The sequence below is a fragment of the Canis lupus genome, chromosome 23 (genome assembly GCF_003254725.2).
Source record: "Canis lupus dingo isolate Sandy chromosome 23, ASM325472v2, whole genome shotgun sequence".
NCBI lineage: Eukaryota > Metazoa > Chordata > Mammalia > Carnivora > Canidae > Canis > Canis lupus.
In genome coordinates this window covers 7,578,465-7,600,009 of record NC_064265.1, presented here as the reverse complement: position 1 = coordinate 7,600,009, position 21,545 = coordinate 7,578,465, and the positions used below count along the sequence as shown (strand labels likewise).

The 21,545-nt window shown below is 45.3% G+C and overlaps 1 protein-coding gene across 3 annotated transcripts in view; it reads right to left on the bottom strand.

Moving 5' to 3' along the window:
• The window catches only part of ITGA9 (integrin subunit alpha 9), a 354,014-nt gene that overhangs the window by 114,687 nt on the left and 217,782 nt on the right, over positions 1-21,545 (bottom strand). The gene's annotated exons all lie outside the window — the stretch shown is intronic.

Sequence of the window (21,545 nt, the reverse complement as noted above, 5' to 3'; positions counted from 1 at the left end):
TGCTCAGAGAGCCAAGAGAATCTTTGTTTTTAATGAATACTGGGCACTGTTGCAGGTACCTTACAGACCAGAATTAGAAGTCTGGAACATCCATCCTGATCAGGAATAGTGGTTTTCAAATAAATTATTTGACCCTCCTCCCTTCAAAGGTGGAGCCTCAGTCCCCTGCCCTTGAATGTGGGCCAGGCTTACTACCTCCCTTCCAAGTAACAGAACGCGGTGGAAGTGATTCTGTGTGACTTCTGAGAGAAGGTCAGGGGCGAGTGTGCTGCCTGGCCGCCTTGATGTAAGGACACTCAGACAACCTGTTGGAGGGGCTGTTGTGCAGAAGCCCTGAGGTCTCCTACCAACCGCCACGACCAATCCATCAGCCATGTGAGAAGCTACGTTAGAAGCAGATCCTCTAGCCCCAGCCAAGTCTTAGATAACTGTGCCCCTTGCCAGCATCCTGACTATACTCTCTGAGAGGCCCTGAGCTAGAAGCACCCCAAATCCCTGACCTGCTGTGAAGGATAATAATTGCTTGTTGCTTGAAGCTCCCAGGTTTTGAAGTACTTTGCTGCACAACAATAGATGAATAGGCATCTTTAGGGCTGTTGTGCAGAGCCCCAGAATCAGACAGTGGGGGTGAGGGGGTACACTAAGGCCCAACCTCATCTGGCTCCAAGGCCACAGTCTTCCCCTCATGCCCACTCCAGGGAGCCTGCAGAATCACAAAGCCTTCCTTATAGTTTGACCGTAGGTAGGGTGATGCTGAATCGCATTTGCCTGGGACAGTCCCAATTGATGCCTGTTTTCCTGGGGCTATTTATTAATTATTCTCCTGGTAGGTCTTCGAAGTATCCCAGTTTGACAGATTATATGGTCATCCTAGAAATAAGGAATCTAGCTTTCATGTTCGGGCCTCAGGGTCCCTCTGGGAAGACACTCTGAAGCCAGAAGGTCTCTGTTGATGTGTCTAGGTGAGAGCCCTGTTCACCCTCCTCCCCCCTAAATCATGCCTGGGAGCTCATCCTCAAACCCTATACTCTTATTACTCTCTATTTTGGGCAGGACGCATGGTGATGGTAAGGACAATATTTACTTCCTGGCAGTTCACTGATGTCAGGGATCAGGCCCTGTCCTTCACCGTGAAGCAGGATGGCAACAGAAAAGCTTTGTCATCAGAGAGATGGGAGCTCCAGTGCTAGCGCTGCCACTTGCCAGTTTTGTAAATTGGGGCAAACCACCCTCTTCCTGAGCTGAGTCTTTAGCTTCCGTGAAATGAAATGGAGATGATCATTCTATCCCCGCAGGGTTAGCAGGGGTGCTCCGTGAGATGCTGGCTGTGGCTATGCCCAGCAGAGTCCCTGTCACACTGGGTGTGTTCCTTTCCCCATCAGGGCTCTGCCGAGTTTTTGTGAAAACCAAGCCAGAGCAGTAAGTACAACCTTGTACTTGGTTTTTCCATCACAAGAGAGAGTCCGATGGGATCCTTTCCCCTTCCTGGTGTCAGTTTCATCCAGAGAATATTCTTTAGAAACACCAGATTCTCCAGCTCTGCTCCAGACCTTCCAAAACCTTCCAAAAGTGTGCTCTGCTTCCTCCCATTAGGATTCTCAAGTTAAAGGTGAGGAGTGAAGACAATGATGCCTCCCCTCCACCACCCCACGCTTCCCTGCCACTGCCCCCAGCACCAGGTGGACGTTTCTCCACCTTGAGTCTGCGCAGAACACATCACTTGTCTGATCAACAGAATGCAGCAGACGTGGTGCTCTGCCTGGCACAGGCCTCATCTCCAGAGGCCTTGGAGCTTCTGCTGGCTCTCCTGGAGCCCACGTGAGCCTGGGCCTATCTGCTGAAGGAGGAGACCACAGAGCTATCGCTCCCACTGCCCCAGACATTGGAGGGCAGCTCCATGGGCCTGCCATCTCACCACAGATATCTGTGTGAGGTCAGGAGCCCAGCCTAGAGCGGAGGGACTCCTACCGGGGTCATGAATGACTTTAGGTGATTGCTGTGTTGAGTCACTACATCTAAGGGTGGTTTGTTACAGTGATGGGTACAGAGTACAGAGTTGAGGAATAAATGAGGACCCCTGTGAGTGACCTAAGTCCTATCCAGCCAATGGGAAGCACTCAGGAATGGGTGGCCATGAGGATGGGGTCACCCACCCCACCCCTTGTGAGACCCGTACTGCCAGCCAAGGGAAGCCCTGGCTTGTCCCCACTCCTAGTGCTCAGAAACTATGATCAGTCCTTCTTTTTTGGTTAGCGCCAGAGGCAGAAATGATGTCCACAGATGAAAACAGAGACAGAATATAAGAAAATGCAGAACTCCTAGTAGCAGGTCTTTCATGAGGCTCTGAATGGCGAGATCACCACTGAGCCCATCCACTGGAGCCAAGGAAAATGGGGTCCTGGAGACACTGGATGCATACAAGAAACCCAGTCATCACCTTTTTCACTGTACCTGTGTCCCTGGCAGCTGAGGACTGAACCTCAGAACACGGAAGAACATACCAACTCAAGACGGATGACAAAAAAATGGCCCTTGTTTACTGTCCTTAGAAATTCAAAGCACCAGACCACACTACGAGTAAAAAGAAACAGGACAAGACCACAAACACAGTAATAACAAGGGATGGGTTTCATAAACTCCTCAAAGACATGGTTTTCATTACCTGCTAAAGGTGGAACCACACCCCAAGATCCCACCTAACAGAAGATAACTCACTGGTAAGATGTTCCTTAACTAAATCTTTGTAAATTGTTGAAGCACATTGAACTTCTCATTTGAATTGCACTGCCCTCTGCTAAGATGTTTAAAAATGTTTCTGTATTAATCTTTTTTGTAAACAGAAGGAGTCTGTGGTTAAAGCAATCAAGTCCTTATTTACCTTTCCTAAGGTCTGGATTTCATTTGTTTAGCTCAAAATGAGGTTTCTTGCACAGTATAGTTTAAATGTCATAGCTTTTCAGACATTTTCCCATTTTCATGCTTTCTTAATTTATATCTGGTGTCAAGCATAGTATCAGGAAGAGCCAAGGTCTTGCTTTTTAAAAAAAAAAAAAAAAAGATTTTATTTATTTATTCATGACAGACAGAGATAGAGAGAGAGAGAGGCAGAAACACAGGCAGAGGGAGAATCAGGCTCCATGCAGGGAGCCTGACGGGGGACTCGATCCCGGGTTTCCAGGATGATGCCCTGGGCCGAAGGCAGCGCTAAACCGCTGGGCCACTGGGGCTGCCCCAAGGTCTTGCTTTAAACCCTACGCATCTCCCTCTGAAACACAAAGTCCTACCTGTTCACCTCGACTTAGAATGCAGACTGTCTGGATGCCTGGGTGGTTCAGTGGTTGAGCATCTGCCTTCGGCTCAGGGTGTGACCCTGGGGTCCTTGGAGTGAGTCCCATATCAGGCTCCCTGCGGGGAGTCTGCTTCTCCCTCCGCCTATGTCTCTACCCCTCTCTCTCTGTCTCTCGTGAATGAATAAATAAAATCTTAAAAAAAGAAAAAGAATGCAGACTGTCTTCCCTGTGGGCTCATGGAAAATGTCAGAAAACGGATTTGGGCCAGGAGGAGAGCTGACCAATGCTTTTGCTCAAATGGCAGAAGGCAATTAGGGGCTGAACTCAGTTTCTGACAGCTTGGGTTGGGACTGGGGTTAGAAATGGGTGTACATATGCCTCAGATGCCCTGTGTCATTCGCTCTTGGCCTAACTCTGATTTCAACTCTGGCACAGCAGACAGTTCCAATGGGCACTCACACTCACCTGCACCCTTGCCAGGGCAGGACAATCTATTCCTTTGGAGACAGACCTCAACTGACTGGGAGTGGGCACTAGTGAATGAATGCCCAGCCTCAGTGTCCTCTCATGGAACTTCCTGCATGACTTTCTTTACATTTCTCAAAGGTGCGGATACTACCAGTGGTGACCTGAACACACACACACACACACACACACATACACACTCATATGGGTTTTTCTTCCCTTCTTCCTGTTTTCTGGACCCTGATGCAATAAACCACCTGCATTTACATCCTCATTTCAGGCTTGGAAAATGGCAGACACCATTTGCCTGTGGTTGGTAGATCTTAGAGGAAGGAGTGGCCTTAAAAGCATTGCTTTGGGAAAAAGGTGAACCAAAAAGCCCAGTAGTCCAACCGAGGCCTTAAGGAAGATTTCCAGAAGGAGCTCACAGGGAAAAGCCATCCCGAAAGGGTTCGTGGGCAAGATATGCAAAGACATGTGGTTCTTCTGGAGCAGGCCAGTATGTGTGCAGTGGGGAGAAGAGCAAGAATGTAAGAAATTAACCTGCCTGGGTTCTTGTTCTGCAAAACCAAACTTCCTCTGGCCTGGCCTCCATCCTTCATTTCCATTCTACCCCAAATGTCAAGCCCACCATATGGAAACTGCAACCTTTTCATTTTCTGCTGCTTCCATCTCAAAGTCCTCATTGGACTTGGCCTTGCTAGAACACACTCCTTTCTTCCCAAAGAGCAAGGCAGGTTCTAGAAAGCTGGGTGGGTAGTGGCTTTAAAAAAGCCTATATGCTCAATGTGCATACTCTTTCCCCTCATTGCCCAATTAATTCATGAAGCACAAGCAAAATAAAATGGTTGCTGTATACTTCCAGCAAAGTAAAAGAGGCCTTATTTCCCAAAGTCAAAACTAATATTGCACACTGGGACTGGTCGGGAGCTGATAAGGAGCGCAGGTAGGATGCTTCAGGGACCATATATGGTAATGATGAGCTGGGAAACCAGACCGGGGAGCCTCAGCATCCTCCTGCACCAAGCTCCACTTTCAGAGAAGCTGGAGAAGGAAGGAACTTCTCTAAACCTAGCTTTGGTTTTCCAAGACAAGAACCAAAAAATCGATATGCATGTGGCCTTGTGACATTCAATACACCATTTCCTTTCCCAGGGGCTCGTCCCACCTGGGAAACGTAATGTCTTAGGTCTGTTAGGGCTTGAGTTTCCCTCCTTCTATGACAAGGGTCAGCTGTAGAGCTTGGATCCATCAGCTGGCTGATAACCATCAATGCCAACCAAATGTGTGAATGATTCTTTTATGATGACAATTCTGGGCTCAACTGAAAAGCTTCTACTTTCATTAAGGATAGCTTTTGTTGTTTTTTTGGGGGGGGGGGCTAATATCCTAAAGTAAGGAAAAATAATAAAAGCAGATCCTTACTTCTTCAGAAATGAGAGCTTTATAATAAATAAGTGAATAAGCATTTTATAAATCTATTTGGAGGCTCCAACAATAAGGAATTCCAACACTAAAAAGCTGAAATGCTCACACAATCTCCCTCCCTGCCGCTCACACAGGGACATCTAGCTGTGGGGCTGAACATACCTGTGGCCCCTGCTAGAACCTCCTGGGCTGACTCATTCCCCCATCTTCCCAGAAACTTCCCACAGTACCCCAAGAAACCTGCCATGACACCCAAGTGCGATACACTCACCATGGTGTCAATCCACTGCATGTAGAACTGTTTCCCTGATGGACCGTAAGCAACTGAAGGTAGGGCTTATGTCTGGCTGGCTCATGCATCTTCTACTCCTGATCCACGTTAAACACAGGAATTTTATTCGCTGAGAAAATGGATGGCACCATGATCCTAGTCATGACTCAGCTAGGTGCCCTTTATGCCATTCTAAGCACCACGTTTCCCGTTTGTGAGTTCTTTACTGGTAGGAGAATTAATCCCTATAGACCTTTAGGATATAGGTTAATGGTTACCTCCCAAGTCTCATTCTAAATGATGAAAACGAGGGCTCTATGTTATTCACTCAGCCTCGGTGTTAGGAGAACCAGCCTTTGGTTATTTACAGTAAAACAGAACAAAACTAGAGGCTTTTATCTCATGAAAATCATAGCTGTCTCTACGACCCTGCATCACTTCAATGTACACATACATCAGGAAATTAGAATGTGTCATAGCATTCCACTTGTTATATGATATAATCAATCATTCAATAACCTCCTGGTTTGCCAGACTCACTGTGCCAAGAGCACAAAGCCACCAGCGTGTCCTCTTCCAGCTGTCAAATGCTCAACAGGTAAAGGTCAAAGTAGGGAGGACGGTGCTATTTCCACCTCTCCAATCCCATTTAAGGGCAAAGCTTTCATGTGTGATCTTCCCTTTTATGTTGAGTTCACATGAGGACAAATTAATTTCAGAGAGGAAAACCCAAGGGTGAGGCTCCTGCCAGTTTTCCAGGGTCCAGTGTGGAGACATGCAGGCACCACAGGAAAGCTAACTCCAGGAGGAACTGGTCAGGAGCTGGGTCTGTGTGCCAATATCCTTAGGAGGCTGAAGAGAGCCTTGTTCAGACCAACTGCAGCTGTCTCTGCAAATTCATTAATGTTTCCTTGCCCATTACCTCTTGTACAAAAAACTGGAGATGAGCTCATGAGAAAGACTCATTCACGAAGCACCTGGCCCTCCAGAGGGTAACAGCTCCAGAGCCACGTGAGCAGCCAGCACACTGCACTGGACGTGTAAACAAGCCTCTTGATGCAAAGAAGATGCATTTCAGCTCCCTGGAGTGGCCTGTTTGTGCCTGAATTCTCACTCCGCCACTTACCAGCTATGGCTCCTCCTTAGCCTTGCTAAGTCTCAGTTTCCTGATCAGGAAAACTCAGCTTATAACTCGACATGCCTCACCACAGTGAGTGTGAGGCTTAAATATATTAATAAAAGTGAAGTCCAGAGCATGGTCACACACATTGTGCTGCCCGCTGTGGTGGCCGTGACCGTGCCATGTGCATTCCCAGAGTACAGGGAAAGAATGTAAACTTCCTGCTTATTTTTGTGAATGCTTGCAAAAGCCTGACACCAATTTGACAGAGACCACACAAGAAAGAAAACTACAGACAAAGCTTGTTTAGGAATACAGAAACAACAGTACTAAATCAAATATTAGCAAATGGAGTCCAATGACATAGTGATGATCAAGGAGAGGTGGGAGCTTTTAAAGTACATTTGATCTATGAAAAGGCAAAAAAAAGAGAAGCAACATGAATAGTTTCAGAGGCCAATATTTTAAGAATAGTAATTAAAAAAAACAAAAAACGTTGTCATCTCAGTGACCCAAGTTGATCAAAACCTTTAAATCTTACTGACTTGGAAGGGGCCTCCCTCAGAACAAGTAATCACTCAAAACAAATACTTATAAAGTAGATTTATATTAGGTTGTGTTACAAAGATAAGATACTCCAAATGGGTCATTTGAGGGAAGAGTCTGTGGTCACAGGGGAACAAAACAAAACATAACTGATTGGTCAGATCAGTAGTTTGAGAAGTGTCTGCTGTGATGAACAAAGCCTATTTATAGAAAAAGGGGCCCATCTGCTGTAGGTCTGGGTACCAGAAGGAGAGCCTGAGATGAGTATTCTGGATTGAAAGATGCATTAAAAAAATGTGCTCCCAGGGAACCAATAAGAAAGTGGAGAAGGCAGGAAAGGGGATCTAGGTGGTGGTGGGAGTCAGGCAAAGGTGTGAGCTCAGGCCAACTCCAGCAGAGGGTGGCCTCTCCTGATCCCACAGAGGGGCTCTGGAGTGAGTTACCTCACAGCTGTCCTGATCTGGGGGTGCTGGGCATTTGTAAATTGGTACCGCACAGTCACAGCCAAGGGCTGCCCAGATCGAGGCACTTGCACCTCTTCATGACTACAGGTAAAGTGGCGCCTGTGACCTGAGGTCAGTCTTCAATACAAGAGTCACAGTACCTGGGTGTTGAAAGAAAACCAAGGAGGAGTGTGTGTGTAGGTGGAGGGACAAAAATGGCAAGAAGGGCTGGAGGGGACCAGGTGTCACAACAATAGTTTTGGCTACATGGAACAACTGGATCATGGACCAGAGTTGCATCCTCGTGTCCCTGGATCCCAAATCAGCAGTGCCAGTCCACGCCTCAGGCCTCAGCAGGTGGCCCTAACCCTTCTGGGAACGTCCATGCAAGTGCAGCTCCAGGAAGAAATCAGAACTGAAGCCAAAATTAGAATCAGACTAGAGATAATAAATTTCAATTTCTGATAACAGCACGTATGTAGTTGGGTGTCAGTGTTAGTCCACTGACTGGTGAATCATGAGTTTGTTAAGTTACTGAAAGCATTTAAGAGAGTCTGAGATTTAAGAAAAAGTTCAAGCATTTAGCTTGCGTTCAGAGCTAAATGAGAAAATCTATTAGGCTGAACCACCTGACATTGCCAATATTTGGCTATCTTTGAGCTACAATAGTTTCAACTTCATATGGTTCAACTTAAACCACTGAAATCCATTTTCTGACTTACAAGTCATGTAAGTACTATGTGAGTATTTGTAAAATGGTAGTTGCTTGAAAGTAAGTGACTTGGATATTAGGTATCACACTAATAGAAGTGACCATTCCTTGACATGCATAAGAGCTCTTCAAGTTTGCAAGAATCTTACAAAGAGACTTAAAGTATATTTGACAAGATGTCAGTGCTCATCCACATTAATGCACTTCCTTAATATCATTAATAAAACAGAACTCAGGTCTATAACCACCATGATGACCCATTACAGTTGAGAATGAGAAGGATGCTCACTATGCCCACTGCTGTTCAACACCGAGTGAGAGGCAGGGTACTCCTCTAGAGGAAGAAGTGAAATTTTAACATTAAAAAGGAGGGGTAAAATCATTATTTGCAAAGATTATGATTTCTACCTAAAACAGGCTGGGATGAGAGAAAAAGCTAAGGTCCTTGCTCAAAAGCTAAGGTCCAAGTTCAATAAAATCATTAGTTAAACTTACGCCAAACTTGAAAGCTTCTTTTTCTTTGTATATATGTAAGAGCCAGTTAAAAAGAGATCATGGAAATTTTCTAAAAAGTAGAATAGGTTTTCTAAAAAATGTAATATTTACAACAGCAAGAATCCAGGAATAACATGAACAGGTGGGACCTCTGTGGAGGAAATGATGATATCCTTCTGAGGGACAGAAAGGAAGAGTAAATGGACAGAGTAGATTCTTGGATGAGAAACCTGAAAACTGAAAAAATGTGTATGTTCTTCCAAAATTAAAGTACATATTTAAAGTAATTCCAATCACATTGCAATGGAATTTTTCTGAACTTAAAGGAATGACTGAAAAAATAAGCATGTGACATTTGGCGGCAGAAGTTGAAGAAGTCGAGTGCTAAGGGAGACACTGTCTCTTCCAGATGTTAAGCTGTCATAGGAAGCTTCAGCAATTAAAGCTTCATCGGTCTGACCTTGAGGTAGACAGGTCAGGAGGCAGAACACAGAAACTCAGAAACCCAGAAACAGATGCAAATGTAATGGGAATTCAGAATATGAAGAAGATGGTGACATCAAGTCAGAGGCAGTGTGAGTGGGTGATGGGTGTTTAATAAATCTTTTGGAGACATTGTACTATTTGGAGAAAAAAAAGTTGGATCTGTACATTTTTCTTCTTACACCAAGGTAAATTCCCCCAAAGATGGACTGGAAATTTAAATGTGAAGAGAAAATGAAACTAGGAAGTATGGATACATTTTGGGTAGATATCTGGAGATGGGGAGGAATTTTAAGCCAACACTAAAGTCAGAAACTATGCATAAAGAACAAGATGAATGAATTTGATTATGTAAGAGTTTAAGACTTCTGTTGGGCTAATTGTCATAAGGTTAAAAAAACAAAGGACAAATCAGGGACAAATGTTATTGGCGAAGGATTAGTATTTCTGGTATGATATGCATAAAATACTCCATATGTCCTCTTATGTAATATATATTCAAATGCATAAATAATAACATAAAAATATAAGAGGAAATTTGAGACATATGCCAACAATTCCTAGCAGTCATCACTGTGCTGAAGGATCACAGCAGATCTTTCTGCTAAGCTGAACTGACACCCCTCCTAGGCTTGGGCAGCGACAGGACCCTTCTTACCCCAACGCCAAGCTCTGCTGTGCACTTTCCAGAGGCAGAGCTGACACCTGCCCCATCTCTGAGTCCTGGGCCTCTCCAGACTCCACTGAGGTGCTCAGTGGATATCTAAGGAATTCTCACACCTCTGTTCAGAGGAGGGCTGGGCTTTCATTAAGGAGATGCGTGGCCAAGGAGGCACCCTGCGATGATGCATTTCCCAGTGTGACTTTCAGGAACATGGCATCTTTAGGAGGAGTGCTGGCCACTCCTCTCCTGCAGCTGACCTCCCAGCAAGGTGTTCTGTGGCAGCTCCCACCCTCCCCAATTCAGCCCCATCTCTCCTGCCAGGACCATCATCTGCTCAGCCCCAGGTACCAGCAGCTCCAGTTTTCTGCATTCCCCCTTGGAAAAGCTTCGGAGAGCTGTGTCTGCCTGCTGGGGTGAGCCAAGTGCAAAGGGAACAGAGCTCTCCAGTCAAAGGCTGGGGGCTCCCCGGGTCCATCTTTCACTTTCTCTGGGGAAAACTAAAACCTCGGTGGAGACCTTTCAATGCACAGCTCTAACCACCCTACCATGTACAGGGACCCCTGTGGAGCTGTCGCTGTCACCCCCCCCCCCCCCCCCCAGGTAAAGGGAGGTAAAGGCTTCTCACTTGGGAGAAGCATGAGCATCGTGGACAAAACACAGCCTTGGTCTCCAGGCAGACTGGGCTCAGATCCCAGCTGCGCTGCTTCCTGGGACAACCTAATCCTTTTGCAGCCTCAGTTTTCTCCTTTTAAAATGGGTTACTGAGAGGCACCAGTGGGTGATTATAATGACTCTGTGTCATCGTTCCCTGCCACCATCACCAGCCGCCCGCCCCCCGCCACCCCCATCACAGGTACTTCTACGCTCCCACCAGGTACGCCCTGTTGGTGGCTCATGTATAGTGGCAGTCTTTGGTAAAATTAGGCCCCTCAAGCACCAAATAACTCACTCTTTCGCCTGCCAAAAGCCCACCCTGGATCCTGAGCCATACCTCTGGTGGACCACATGCATGTGAGGCCATATTACCTGCCCCACAGACTCTGGAAGCTCCCTGAAAGCAGAGGCGGCCTGCCTCGTGTCTATCAGTGTGACGCCAATGCTTCCAGATACCCCGGGCTATGTGAGGCCTATAATTGCTCCAACCTCCTTAAATTCTACAGCCTATCTCCTTCCTTCTATCTTAGTGAGCACTAGAAAGAAATGGGGCCAGCAGTTGAGGAGTCGGAGGCCAGCCTTGGCTGTGAGACTTCTTGTTGGAGTGGAGGCAATCAGAGCAGACCTTGGTCCACGTCTCTGTCTCTGTCTCTCTCCAGCTGGGGTGCCTGCAGGTTTTCACTGGAGGGCTTTCTCCAGTGACAGAGGCACTGTGGCCTCTATGCAAGGCAAGCGAGAAGTGTTCGAGCAGTCCTCAACAGTGACTGTGGAGAGTGTGGATAAGGCCCCAGCCCTCACTCCTTGGGCTGCTAGCTCTGAGATGCCTCATCAATGGGCCCAGAACTCCCCAGTGGGAGGGGACCCAGTGGCCCACAGTATACCTAGCTTGAGAACCTATCCTTCATCTGCTGCTTTCTTTTCTCTCACCCCCTGGGTCCCACCCTCACTGCTGTAAATAAATACCTTGCATCTGAATTCTTGTCTCAGGGTTTACTTCTGGGGAAACTTAATGAAGGCACGTGAAAGAACCCATAGCATAGATGATTTTCAAGCCCGTGGGACTGTCACGTTCCCAGGCCTATCCAGGGCCTGCAAACCAAGGGCAGAAACTCATGGACAGAGAACTGCTCTGGCAGGAAAACGATGCTGGCCTCAAATGAGGGGGCGCAGGGCACAGATACTACATGGATCCCTTAGCACCGATGGTGACTTTCGGCACCAAAGGACCAAACTCGCTCATCAGTTCAGGCCTGATCCTACACAGCAAGACTCTCTCGCCAGGTGGGGGTAGCATTGCTCCAGTTCTCTGACTCTTTGTGGTTTGCCTTTCCAGGGAGATAAGAAGCTAGCATACCTCTCCAAGCCACCAAGTTTTTATTTTATTTATTTTATTTTTTTGCCACCAAGTTTTTAAAAAGAGGATTTAGTACTTAAAAAGTACTAGGGCAGTATAAAATTTAATGATAACTGACATAGTAGCCATAAAGTACATAAAAAAATATCTTTCTTCTTTCTATATACCCATTTGCCACCCATTCATTTATTCATGTAACAATACTGACAACTGACTATATCCCAGGTACTGCTGTAGGTGTTAGGGATGAACTGATGAATAAAAAGTCATTCCATACTATATGGAACTTATAGTCCAGTGGGAAGGCTAAGGTAATCAGCAAAACAAATAGTACATCAGATAGTAATAAGTTCTATGGAAAAAATCAGGGTATGGGGGTGTTTGGAACAGTAGGGTATTTCTAATCAGGTGACATTTGAGGCACGATGGGAAGGGATTGAGGGACTGGGCCATATGGATATCTGACAGAAGAGCCTGTGCAAAGGCCCTGAGGCAGGAACAAGCTTGGTGTGTTGCAAGGAACAGCAAAGGAGGTCACGGTGGCTACACTGGAGATGGCAAGGGCAAGAGTCAAAGGAAATGTGTTCAGAGAGGCAGCAACTAACTGGTTCTGACCCTATAGAGTCTTACAGGTATTGCAAAGAATGAAGTTTACAGTGAGATGGGAAGCCATTGGAGGGTTCGGGCAAAGGAGTGTAGAGGTGCAAGGGTAGAAGCAGGGAGACTAATTATGGAGGAAGCAACTGCAGTCAATAATCAGGCAAAATACGGTAGCAACTTGGGCCAGGACGGGAGCAGGAGGGATGGTGCAAAGTGGTTGGGTTATGGATATATTCTGTAGGTCTAGACAATAGGCCATTGGTGGAACAGATGTAGAGGTGAGAGAAAGGAGCAGGGGCAAGAGGAAGGGAGTTGGTATTTCCTGCAAATGGAAGGTTTGGAGGGACTAGGATCCCATTTCAGACATCTTCCTGTACTGCTAGAAATGTTCTCATTCTTGATGTGGGTGGTGGCTAGATGGGAATAGATATATATAAAGATTATAGATTATAGTTAAGATGTGTGCATTTTACACTATGTAAATTACATCTCAATTAAAACAGGCTATTTAAGACTAAAAACAAAAAAAGGACATAAAAGGTTGGTGAATAACTGTGCTACTAGTTGTGATTGGTCCAGAAAGAAGACTGGATTTAGCCAGCTGGAGTCCTACTTGTCTTGCTATTACCTGGCAACAACACAGTTGATTTCAAGCATAGCCCACTCTTTGGCCCAGGGGACTTTTTTCCTTTTCCTCATCTCAATTTTAGTCCATGAGCAGCTATGCTCACGGTTTGACTTTCTCACCCCAGGAAAGGCACCTCCCTGACCACTATAAACTGTCTTGAGACTTTCTTTGGATCCCTCAAGATCCTTGATTTTGGACTTCTCTGTTTGCTACAGCACATGTACCAGTTAGCTTCTTCTCCTTGAGCGAAGAGCCCACCTCATTGCCTCCTGCATGGGCAGCCCCTAAATGGCTGCCATTTGAACAGTTAATGCTAGGGAGAAACAGCATTACCTCTAACCACAGAGGCAGAGACTGATTTCCCTGGTTAGCCAACCACATTGTTGGCAAAGCATCTGAGAGATTTCCTGGCAGATAAGACAATGAAATCTGGGCCAGAAGGTGATGTTAGCACCAGCTCAGTCACTTTCTAGTGCAATCTCAGTCTTGTTAACCTTTATGAGTCTTGAGCATAAAATGATCATGTTTCTTTCATCTTGTGAGTTTCTCTTCCTTCATCTATACATTGGGAATAGGAGCACCCATCACACAGGGCTGTGGTGAGGATTCAATGAAATAAGCACCCAGTAGAGTGCCTGAAGGATGCTACAGAAATATCTACTTCTCTCCTAGTCCACCCAGCAAGTGGCTCCATGTTTACCTATAGGACATCACACCTGGAGCCCTACCAGGCCCATTACTCCAAGTGCATTTAAGGGTTCTTATTGATGTCTTGATAGGTTACCAAGTTAGATGACCTAAAGTCAGGAGCTATGACCAATGTCAAATTTTGCTGTGTGTACAAATACCCAGGGATCTTGTTAAATGCAGACCCTGATTCAGCAGGGTCCGGGGGTGGTAAGGTCTGAGAGTATGCCTGTCCTTCCTTTCTTTTCTTTTCCTTTTAAAAAAGATTTTATTTATTTGAGAGAGTAAGAGCGAGCGAGAGATAGAGAGAGTAGAAGCAAGGGGAGAGACAGAGGGAGAAGCAGACTTCCCACTGAGCCTGATGCAGGGCATGATGGGAGGCTTGATCCTAGGACCCTGGAAACACAACCTGAGCCGAAGGCAGATGCTTAATTGGCTAAACTACCCAGGCACCCTGAGATTCTGCATTTCCAACAAGCTAATTGACTAGATGGTGCCATGCTGTCAGTCTGTGACCATATTTTAAGTAGCAAGCCTATAAATGACACAACTAAACTTCCAAATAGCATAAAAAGACAAGAAGAAAAATAGAGTAAATGCATCACAAATGAATATAATTGTGCTGTGGCTGCCACATTCACAGAAATACCATGTTTAGAACTGGGGCAATGCTAATTCTGTGGTAGGCTCACTGGACAGCAGTTTGGGCCTGGGCTCCATATTTTAGAAGAAGGAAGATGCCAAACTAGACACAGCACAAAAACAGAAATAGAACAGTGAAGAAGGGACTGGAAATATGTACACCAAATGGTTAGGAGGACAGGGGTACTGAATGCTGGCCTTTCTAGTGCAGGTTGGCTTGGACAGAGAGCTGTGGCAGCATTTTCGTGGGAGGCCCCCAAATCCAAATCTACCAACGTTGTCATTGGAGTGGCTTCATTTTGTCCAAATAAGAAATGCATATGTCAATGAAGACAGATAAGGCAGACAGGTAAAGATCATCTGATACATTATCAGGATCTGACATCTACTGGAGTGGATTTCACTGGGCACTGCTTGATAAGATGGAACTGAGTCATATCACCTGCTGGTTCACTCTGGGTGCTCTGTGACACCTGGCCAGGGCCAAACCAGATCTTCCCAATAGGTATTCTTTCTTTTGTTTTTTTTAAAGATTTTATTTATTTATGAGAGACACACATACACACACAGAGGCAGAGACATGAGGCAGAGGGAGAAGCAGGCTCCATGCAGGGAGCCCGACGTGGGACTCGATCCCGGGTCACACCCTGGGCCAAAGGCAGCGCTAAACCGTTGAGCCACCCAGGCTGCCCCCAACAGGTATTCTTGATGATGACTTTAATATATCCTAAATGCAGTAATGCAGAGCCTGGAAGAGCCCTAGGAAAAGGAAGATGAGATGGTGATTGTGCTGGTCATTTGCCTGTTTGTCTGTGATTCATTCTCTCTCCGTCCCTCTTTTCTTTTCCCCCTATTTCTCAGAGACACATACTTGCAAACACCCTCTCTCAGGTTTCTGCTATGGCTGACTCCACTGATGCCTCTCAAACACCACTCTCCCCTTCCTCCCCACTGGCAGAACCTGACTGTGTTTGGGGCGGCGATGTGCCCAGCTCAGAAAACTCATCTCTTAGCCTCCACTGTGGCCAGGGGTGGTCAGGTGACATGGTTCTAGCCAATGAGAGGTACATGGAAAATGCCAAGTGAGGTTCCAGGAAAGCTATCTAAAAGGGGGCAGGCCTAACTGGACAACTACATGCAAAAGAATGAAACTGAACCACTTTCTTACACCATATAAAATAAAATCAAAATGGATTAAGGACCTAAATATGAGACCTGAAACCATCAAGATCCTAGAAGAGAGCCCAGGCAGTAATTTCTTTGTCATTGGTCAAAGCAACATTTTTCTAGATATGTCTCCGAAGTCAAGGGAAACAAAAGCAAAAATTAACTGTTGGGACTACTTCAAAATAAAAAAGCTTTGCACAGCAAAGGAAACAATAAAAAAACTAAAAGACAACCTGCTGAACGGGAGACGATATTTGCAAATGATATATCTGATAGAGAGTTACTATCCAAAATATATAAAGATCTTATACAACTCACCACCAAAAAACTTCAAATAATCCATTTAAAAAATGGACATGAACAGACATTTTTCCAAAAAAGACATACATATGGCCAACAGACACATGAAAAGATGTCCAACATCACTAATCTCAGGGAAATGCTAATCAAACCACAATGAGATATCATCTCACACCTGTCAGAATGTCTAAAATCAAAACCACAAGAAACAATAAGTATTGGCAAAGATGTGGAGAAAAAGGAGCCCTCCTGCACTGTTGGTGGGAATGTAAACTGCAGCCACTGTGGAAAACAGTATGGAAGTTCCTCAAAAAATTAAAAATATAACTACCCTATGATGTAGTAATTCCACTAGTGGGTATTTACCCAAAGAATAGAAATACATTAATTTAAAAATATATATGCACCTCTGTTTTTATAGCAGGATTATTTACAACAGCCAAATTATGGAAGCAGCCCAAGTGTCCATCAATAGATGGAGAAAGAGGTGCTATACACATAAAATATGACTCAGCCACAAAAAAGAATATTTTTCCGTTTGCAACCATATGGATAGATCTAGAGAATATAATGCAAAGCAAGATAAGTGAGTTAGAGAAAGACAACTACCATATGATTTCACTCACATGTGGAATTTAAGAAACAAAACAAATGAACAAATTAAAGAAGAAAAGGGATACAGACCAAACAACAGACTCTTAACTTTAGAGAAGAAACTGATGATAACCGAGGGGAGGTGGGTGGCTGGATGGGCAGAGTAGGTGATGAGCACTGAGTACAGATGAATCACTATACTGTACACCTGACACTAATATAACACTGCATGTTAACGATACCAGATTTGAAAAAAATAAATAAATAAAAGAGAGCAGGCTGTTAGCTTTCCTTTTCTTACTGCCAGGAACATAGCTGCGGCTCTGGAAGTGGAAACCAAGAGACAACATGTATGAAGAAAGGCTGAGTGCAAAGACCAAAGAACTTGGTTTCCTGATGGCATCATGCAATTGCCTACCAGTCCTGGACTGTCCATTTTTACGTTTATTATTATGAAAGAAAAGTCAAAATGGTTCAAAAATCCAATGGGTTAGGATCAGCTGCTAAAAGTTGGCCTTTCTTTTACATGCAGCCAAACATATTCCTAACTACTTTTGAAATCAGTTGTTTAATCCACTTACTTAGGGAAGAGGACTGGCCGGCTAGTTACACTCAAGTGCCTAGATAAGAACAATGCCAGAGGCTGTCAGGAAGCAGTGATGCTACTGGTAAGTCTGGCCTCAAAGGGACAGAATGACAGTTTTGGGAGGCTGGAGCGTCATGGGATGTGGCTGTGCATTCACATTCTCTGTTAAATTCCAAGAGCCTCTACAGTTGCTGGTTCCCTAATTCCGATGCTGCCAGAAATATCCTGTGTGCAATTCACACTATCACCTGAGAATACCACACACACTTCTCATGAGCTGGATCTTTGTCAATAAGCTCATAACCCAGACTTCACAACACAAAGAACACCAGCAGACGGCAACCCTACTAGAACAAACACTTCCAGGATCCCACCAGATTCCCTTGGGCCCCTGAGGGGCCCACCTCCTGACTCCAGTATGTGTCTTCTTCCAAGAGCCAGCACCCAGGGGTCTTCTTTGGAGGCTTCCCCTCAGCCTACTAGACCACTGTGTCCCCACCTCACCCACAGAGGGCAGAAAGTGCTAGAACTTTTATTCCTCGGTAGGTGGCTTATAACCAATCACTGGTGCTACCAGGGAGCAAAAGCCCATCATGCTGACCTTCAGATGGACCTCGCTGAGTTGTGACTCCCACCTCAGAGCTCCCCTGCAGGATCGGGCCGAGGCCACCCTGAGACCACACCCTGCCCGGTCCTGCTTCCCTGCCCCCTCTGCATCTGCTTCGGGGAAACTCAGCCTAAGACACCCAGGTTCTCCTTGATCTTTTTCGTGTTTTCTTGTTTGCCTTGGCTTAGCAGTCCATCTTCATCGCTCTCCTTTTAAGAGGTGTGGTGCTGCTTTATGAAAAAGATTTAAAATCCAAGACTCCTCTTTTCCCCTTAAAAGAGGAAATTATTAAATTGCTGTTTTGCAGCGCATTAGAAACAACAAAAAAATTTCAGAGATTTAACACCTTTTTTTCTAAACTACCCCCTGCTTTCCCCCCACCAAATAGATTTACCCAGGTCCTGCAGTTCTGGGAAGCGTCCTTCTTAATTGATCCTTGTTGTAGCTATAGCTCTGTTGACATTTCTAAAGCAAAATGTGGCCTTCCTTCCAAACACAGTGAATACACAAATGCAACTTTTCATATATGTGAAAAGTGAGCCCAGCCGGAATGCCGAGGCCATGCGGTGATTGGAAATGGGGATCTAGGTTTCTCTACCACCTCCTCACTGCCCACCAACACTGTGTTTTGGGGGGCAGCCTGGCTCTCAGGCAGGGCTTCACTGGGAGGTTACAGTCTCTCTGACTGCAATGGCCACGGGCAATCCAGGTGAAGGACCCAGAACCTGGCCTCAGGGTACCTGCTCCTGGCCCACCACCCACTCTTGTCTGCTCCAGGAGGAAGATCAGCGCCGCCAGAAATAGCTCAGAAATGGGAAAGGCTAGGGAGCGTGGGGTTGACCTCTGATGAGCAGGATGGGGAAGACCAACAAGGGAAGACAAGAGAGAAAGAGCTTGCCACTGTGTCAGAGCCTCAGATGGGCTTGGAGCCAGGTGAGGTTTCTCTGCCTGGCATGATGCAGGAAGTTCAAGGTAAAGTCACCAGGGTGCTTGGGGCGCTGGATTAAAAACAGAAAAGGGGCGGAAAAGACTTATTATTTTCTGAGTATCGATATCCACCCTCAGGGCTCCCTTACAAGGGCAAGAAGCGAGTACATTCATCATCTTAATGGCCGGGCCAAATGACTACAAACATCTAAGGGCTGCATTTTACTCGAGGCTACTATTAAGTTGACGAGAGACACCGGAGAAAGCAGAACACAATGAAAATCAGTTCCTGCCCTGAGTGAGAGCAGTGGCAGAGTGAAGGCAGGATGTTTGAAATCTGCTTCCATGGGTCTTCCCAGCTCCACTGAACACATCTTGTTTTGTTCATACGTACAGATGCAGTTTCTGTGTGGAAACTTCCATCTGAGAACAGGCCAGGGCCCTCCCACAAATATAAAGGTATATAAACATGTAAGTGTCTAATCTTTCCCACTCTATCCGGCTAGAGGCTGGATCATTTTTATCGTCTGGCGCCATCTTGAGCAGTTTGCCTTGAAAGTGAGAAGAGAGAAGCCCTTGTGAGAAAGACGCTGCCTTTCTATGGTAAAGGTAGATAGAAACTGGAAGGTTCACTTTACAAGTAAAACAAACTTATGAGCCCTCTATGCCTTTTGTCGTAAAGAATAAGCCGTGGAATGCCACAAAAGCTGACCTGGTGCTTTTCTGCCCCCAAAGCCAACTAGGAGGCCAAGTTTCATTTGGAATTCACAGCACTCCTCTGAAAGAACAAACTAAGCTTTCCTTCACACAACTTCTAAGAGACGTCGTTATCATGATCCTCCCCCTGCTTACTCACTGGTCTCTTTCCTTCTGCCAATCCCAAGACTGAATCTTACCTTCTGGTGTCCCTGGCCTATTTGCTCTTTCTTGGCTCTTCCTCCAGCATGTCACACCAGCTTCTGTCCTTTCTCTATTTTCTCAATCCTCAGGGAAGAACACAGATGGCCCCTCACTGTCTACCTGATAAAATTCCGATTACCCCACCGGGCTTCACGGGGACTGCAGACCTTTGGGCTGGTCCTCTCCCTGCCCGATCTGCAACACTCAGGGCCTAGCCCTACATTGTTTGGGGAGTACATTAGTTTCCTCACTCTCTAAACTCTGATATTATTCATCACACATATCACATATTTGAACCATTATATATCTTGGATTTTAAAAAGTCAACATCCCCAAACCAAAACTTCTAATACTTCAGCAAATAATAAGTAAATGAAAAAAAAAAATCAACAGGCATTACTAAATCCAAACAAACAGGGGTCACCAAAGCTGGCTCATATACTTAACTGTTATATATTTACCAAGTCTTTTTTTTTTTTTTAATTCTAGTTAACAAATAGCATAATCTTAGTTTCTGGAGTAGAATTTAGTGACTCATCACTTACAGAGAATACCCAGTACTCATTTTATTTACCAAGTTTTTCATTATTTTTCATGTAATTTTATTTTTTAAGTAAAGGCTATTAAATATAAAAATATGCTCAGTTTAACACTAGTTCTATTTTTGACATTATGAAGGTACACATCCATGTATGCACACTCATGTAATCCCCTTGGTAAGACCCAAGTCTTGATTTTTGGTTTAAAAAGGCAACTTACATGCTTTGTCTTGTAGTCTTGCTTTTTTCCCTCCTCCCCTTCAGCATATAATCTTGGTCTGGAGTAGGTGACCAATATATACCCTCTGAGTAAGTGAATGCATTATAAAGTTTGTGCTTGTGTGTAGGGGGGCTACCATGGCAGGCTACGTATCATGTACAAGTAGTTGGCATAGGCCCCAGTTATTCCTCAGCATTTCTCATTTTTTAAAAAAGATTTTATTTATTTACTCATGAGAGACACAGAGAGAAAGACAGAGACATAGGCAGAGGGAGAAGCAGGCTCCTTGCAGGAAGCTCGATGTGAGACTCGATCCCAGAACCCTGGAATTACGACCTGAGCCAAAGGCAGATGCAAACACTGAGCCATCCAGGTACCCCAGCATATCTCATTCAATAAAGAAAGAAACTGAGGCACAGTGAGAAGACCCTTGGCTCAAGGTCACACGGACTGCAAGAAACAGAGGTTCTGCGTCTGCATCTGATGGTCGTGAGAACCTAGCTTTCCTTCTGCTCCACTTTGGCTGCTTGCTACATTACTTCTAAGAACTTCTGAAACACAAACTCCAGCTTAGCTGCTTCTTGCAATCACTGCAAAGTACAAATATTCCAGCCTGTGAAGTTTTCAAAACGTCACTGGCTTTAAAAATGCTATGGATACTACATGTAAATCGACCCTCTCCTTCCCCCAAACACACACTTGCACTTGAACTCCCAAGCTCCAATCTCTTTGGCTAGTTATCTGCCACCCAGGGACAGGTGTGAAATGCAGTCAAGCCTGCACACATGCTTGGTTCTACCACAAATACAGATCCATGTGACAAACAGGCAGGCAGGAGAATGTGCTTACAGCATACGGAAGACAGCTAAGCTGGAGGTCACAAATTGGTAGCCTATGGGCTGGATGTGGTCAGTTGGATGTTTTGTTTGGCCCATACAACGTTCAGAGAACATTTTAATTAGCTGCCAAAGTCATGAGATTTCACATAAAAATGTGGATTTCTGGCTTTTGTTGAAAAATAGGAAGTCTGACAGCACCAGTCCTCACTCCCACCTGGTAACCATTGACTGCTGCAGTGAATTGCCTGCTCTCTCTGGATAAGGCTCCATTTTTCCACAGTCTTCACTGCTTCTTATTGTCCCACACCTGACACCCTTACCCTCTTTACAATACTTGCCTTGCCCCACTCCACTGCCCAAGTCTGCAAAGTGTATGTCACTAGA